This window comes from Pistacia vera, unplaced genomic scaffold (genome assembly GCF_008641045.1).
Source record: "Pistacia vera cultivar Batoury unplaced genomic scaffold, PisVer_v2 Contig214, whole genome shotgun sequence".
Classification (NCBI taxonomy): Eukaryota; Viridiplantae; Streptophyta; class Magnoliopsida; order Sapindales; family Anacardiaceae; genus Pistacia; species Pistacia vera.
Window position 1 is genome coordinate 1,043,832 of NW_022196018.1, and position 5,424 is coordinate 1,049,255.

General features: G+C 34.5%; 1 pseudogene; it reads right to left on the reverse strand.

Moving 5' to 3' along the window:
* Window positions 1-514: 514 nt before the first annotated feature.
* On the reverse strand, window positions 515-4,873 carry LOC116129858 (annotated as a pseudogene).
* Between the last annotated feature and the right edge of the window lie 551 nt (window positions 4,874-5,424).

Below are 5,424 nucleotides of genomic sequence, written 5' to 3' on the forward strand. Positions count from 1 at the left end.
ATATCTCCATTAGTATGAAAAAGAATTAAAAAGCTAACTTACTTTGCCATCATATTCTCTCCGAGAAGAACTTCCGGTGCAATTATGCCGAGTTCCAACTGTGGATTTGGGCCTTGAATGCACAGAGATGACTATACCACAGGATAGAAAAGAATAGATAAATAAACAAAAAAAAAGCAACAAGAGATACCACAAACACCAAGATTTACAAGAGCAATTGAAATCCATTTCAAAACCTTAGAGTAACCAAATCCAAGATTTTCAAACGCGGTGCAGCGCTTCCATCAAGCAGGGTATTTTCCAGCTTCAGATCTCTATGGCATATTTGCTGATATGCAAATCGTAAACAACACAATTAATTACATTTGCTCATCATAGTTCACAGCAGAAAGATTTGATTTACTATATTGCAATGACAGATTTACCATTGATGGCAAAAATGGACACCTAAATGAGCTGCTGAAAGAAATATCTAGCCTGCCCATAAGAAACCAAAACATCAGCACAGCTACCGAATAGAATATTATTAAATATTAATATTATACTCCTCTTTTTAACTAATATGAAATTCACCACTTGCATGAACCTCCTTCACCCTCTTGTCATATTCATCTTCTTCATCCTCTTCTTCTTCCACTTCGTCCTCAATGTCTTCCTCCCCTTCATCTTCTTCCGCTCCCCACCCGAAGTTCTTCACTGGCCTAGACGACGGTGAAGGGTTTCTTGCCTCCCCAACAATTTTCATAATCTCCTCGACGCTTTGTAGAGAAGAACTTGAATTTTCTCTCTGGAAATAACTGGCTTGTGCTGAATCCATTAGTTCCCTCGGCAAGTTCTTTAAGAACCATGGGTGGCTCTTAATTTCTTTGATTGTAATTCTCTGCATGAAAATGAATCGAAAAATGGGTTACAGACATTGATTTTATGGCAATATAGCATAGAAAATCAAAGAAATCAACACTCAATGAGGGTAAATAGATTTAAAAAAAGGCCAAAATCAGTTCAATACAATGCAAATAATTTAGTACCCCACAGCACAAGCCAAATTCAATGGATATAGGATGTCTAAATACATTCATCTGTCATAGCATCAAACTGTATAAACATGTGCAAGGTTCTTAAACATGGCAAACGATTATTAAAGCAGGGTCCACTTGAGGAAATAGAAAAATCCAACACTGTCATTTTCACAGGAAATGGGCACAAGCTAAGGGTAGTACTCCAGGGAAAGAAGATATCTTCGAAGGAGATGAAACACAATACTATGGTTTGTTATAAGACTAAGACAATACGATAACATCATTGCAAGGGTTATTGCTTTGGAATACAGCAATAGGCTCCATTAACCAAACCTTTCATTTTAACAAACAATTAAAAAAATTAGAAAATTAAAAACGACAGGCAAAAATTAATTTCCTGAAAGCGGTAAGATTTATTTTAAGAAGTATGAAGGATCACACTTGCAAGCATATAGCTTTCAAACAAAGCAAGGCAGCTCATTCATCTCCTAAAGTAGTGACTTATTATAACAATTTTGAAAGGTTAGAATTCTATTGGGAAAGAGTGCAAAGATTAAGCAGAGCAAGCTTGCCCTCATCTTCATATCTTTCGTCTTCATTTAATGGAGTGAAAACTATTTAAGTTATTATGATGGTAAACAAAATCAGAGATATTAATTCCCTTGCTCAGTAAGAAACTGCTAAAAACTGTAGACATTATCGGCCAAAGGAAGAGATTACCATGTTGCCAACTATTTTAGGTTCTTCAAAGCCAGTAAAATTGCAGCTGACATATTGGTTGTCTATATATACATATGTCCAAGTTAAACAAGGAATTCATTGAACTAATTCAGATGAGATGGATTGAAGACCATAAAGGCATCTCACAGAACCTTCTAGGATATTCAAAAGCCAACGGACACACTATAGTTGCAATATATCATGATGGGCTCATAGAAATGATTGAAAAAAAAAAAATAGTAACTTCAATTCATACATACCCTTGCTGGATTTGCAACAATAGCGGAGAGTAAGTGTCTGCAATCTTGAGATATGTGCACATAGTCTGGGATTTTGTACTGAACAGCCATTATCCGCTGCAGAAGATAACAAAGAGGGAAAATAAACGTTAAATGAAAGATGCTGGATATTATCAAATATTATAAGAGGGAGAGATAATTTACCGAATTGTTTTCCTGAAATTCTTGGGGTCCTCTGGTCCTCAAAAGGGATGCACCACTAGCATAACATAAAGAGTGACTCCACATGACCATACATCCGCCAACAAAAATGCAGTAAGAACAACATATTAGAACTAACATTTACAAGTTCACTTGTGTCAAAATAAGAGTTCTAGGATTTCAATATTGTTATGATACTACTTCTCCAAGGCCAATGGTTAGTCAGAGACAACAAAAATGTTTATATTTTTCTTTACTTTTATGTATCATTTTCAAATAGAAAATGCTTATTGCTAGTTATTATGTGAGAGAAGAAGATGCAAGCAATAAAAACTTCCATTATGCAGACGAGAAACTCTAGCTCTCCTGAACCTGTGTACATATTAACCAGACTGAAACTCCCATAAATTTTTCTCTTTATTAGAGGATAAATAAAGAAACTAAAAGCTAGATCCAAGAAAGTTACCAGTGACACTGGGACAGGTAAAATACAACTATTATTGGAAAACTACTTTTATACAAGGAAACTTCCTAATTGAAAGATTTGAAAAAAACAATCAACATAATCCTGAGTACAATTCCAAAAGAAATAGAGAAAGTCTTAAGCACAGAGAGAAGTCTTTCTGTGTAATCATTTTTTTTTTTTTTTTTTTTTTTTTTTCTTACAACGTAATCAGCCAATTTTAGGAAGCCATTCCCAATCAACAATTAAGAAAGGTAAGTACACATCTTATCCAGAATCAAATCAAGATTGTACTTCAGTGCAGATTTCCAATATATTTAAATCTGTCAGCAGATGATCTTTGCTTAACTTTGCTAGATGTCCAGCCTTATCCAACTTTCATGATATTTCAAAGTTTTACATTTACGGGTGTGACTTTCAAACCTCTAAACATAGATCACTGTGAAACCTATGGCACAAGTAACACAATCATTGATCAAACACATCACAGAAAAGTGTGTATAACAACCTCAAACATACATTTACATAACCTACCATTTACCTTTTTAATAACCAAAGGTCATAATAAATATTATAAATTATGTAAACTACTACTCACTTGCAATTCATTGCTTAGTCTAATCTAAATACATACAAGTGAGTGTGGTCTTTGGCGCTTAGCTGAAGAAATTACAAAATTAAGTTGTTGCAAAGTGAAATAACAAAACTCACTGTCAAACAGTTGGCCAAATATTAGAGGGCCAGGAAGACCCTATTGATTTAATACGGTTCAACAAACAGTAGGCAGCTTCATCTTAGCTACAACCGATAACAAGCAGTTTGACACATGGAATGTTATAAAGTCTAAACGAAAATAATTAACTAAGTAAGGATATGAAAGTGACATTAAATATATAAAAAGAAACAATAATATGTGCTACTTGTTAGCATGTGCATTGATTAGTTACAACACGCATAGGGCATAAAATAATCTTCTCGGTGGGCACAGATACAAAGAGATCCACTCTCCTTCCTTGAAAAATATTTAAAAGACAGGTAATTCAATTTTAAAAGTACAAAAAGTTTAGTAGTGCCAAAGAGATAGAGTCATGCACCCAAAAAATAATGGATGCACACTCATCCCAGGTAGAACCTGCCCTTGATTTGATTGCATATGTAATCAAACTCAAATGTGGCACACTAGATCCTGAGTCATCATCCTAAAATAAATAAAAAAAATAAACAAATGCTAGCAATTCAATATCTCCATTAGTATGAAAAAGAATTAAAAGACTAAACTTACTTTGCCATCATATTCTCGCCGAGAACGAATAATCCGGTGCAATATATGCCGGAGTTCCAACTGTGGATTTGGGCCTTGAATGCAACGAGATGACTATACCACAGGATAGAAAAGAATAGATAAATAAACAAAAAAAAAAAGCAAACAACGAGAACCACAAGACAAACAAGATTTACAGAGCAATTGAAATCCATTTAAAACCTTAGAGTAACAAAAATCACAGATTTTCAAACGCGGTGCAGCGCTTCCATCAAGCAGGGTATTTTCCAGCTCAGATCTCTATGGCATATTGCTGATATGCAAATCGTAAAAACAAACAAATTAATACATTTGCTCATCATAGTCAATGCACAGAAAGATTGATTTACTAATTTGCAATGACAGATTTACCATTGAATGGCAAAAATGGACACCTGAAATGAGCTGCTGAAAGAAATATCTAGCCTGCCATAAAGAAACCAAAACATCCACACTACCAAATAATAAATATAGATAGAACAGTAAAAAAGACAAAGGGTAAGAGAAAATTAACCTCATCTTCACTGAATACCAGCATTAAAGATTCGTTCAAAGAGCTCTCCACCAGCAGCATACTCCATCACAATTGCAAATGTGTAGGAGTCAAAACCACCTGAAAAAATCAAACCCACACACAAATATTAATTAATTCAAATTATATCAAATAATAAATTCTCAATCATATCCAAAAAAAAAAATTGCCTCTTTGAACCGGATTATTGGGGTGCCGAATGATCGTTGATTTTAATCTCTCTAGCAACATTCTCGTCAATCTGCAAATCATTCAATAACAAATTTCTAAAACATATTTCAGAAATAAAAAGAAAAAAAAATTGTGAAGAAATTAAAGAAGCTAACTTTAGGCCTCGGTCAATATATTTCATAGCGACAAGCTCTTTGTCTCCTTGTTTCGCATAAGCCGGGCAATCCCGAAATTCCCAGCACCCAAATCCTTAACAACTTGATATTTTCCATGATCGAAGGCAACCCAACTGAGATCTCTAAAATTGGAATGGAGGAAATAAGGAGAGGTTTTTATAGAGGGATTGATGGAGTAAAGAAGTGAAAGTGAGTGGAGGAGAGAGAGAGAGAGAGAGAGTGTGTGTGGGAGAGATGCACGTGGAGAAGTTATAGAAAATGAAGAAAAGAGAAAGGGAAATGGGCATTAACGGAGGATTATGGGAATCCATAAAAACCAGCTTGAATCAAAGAGCCTCTTCATCAGCTCATCATTTTAATAATTTTTAATAACGGATCTCCCAAAACGCCGATGTGGTAGGAGACAAATGCGGGTTTATTTTGACTTTTTGCATGCCGTTTTCCTAAGCCATCAGATCAACTTGACCCGTTATACAAATTATTTATGTTGATAATATACAAATTATATTTTTTTTAATATTAAAATCTCTACGTTGTGACTTTATAGTAAACCATTGTAGACTATAAAATCTATTGTCAATCGAGGGATTGATCCTATGCCAT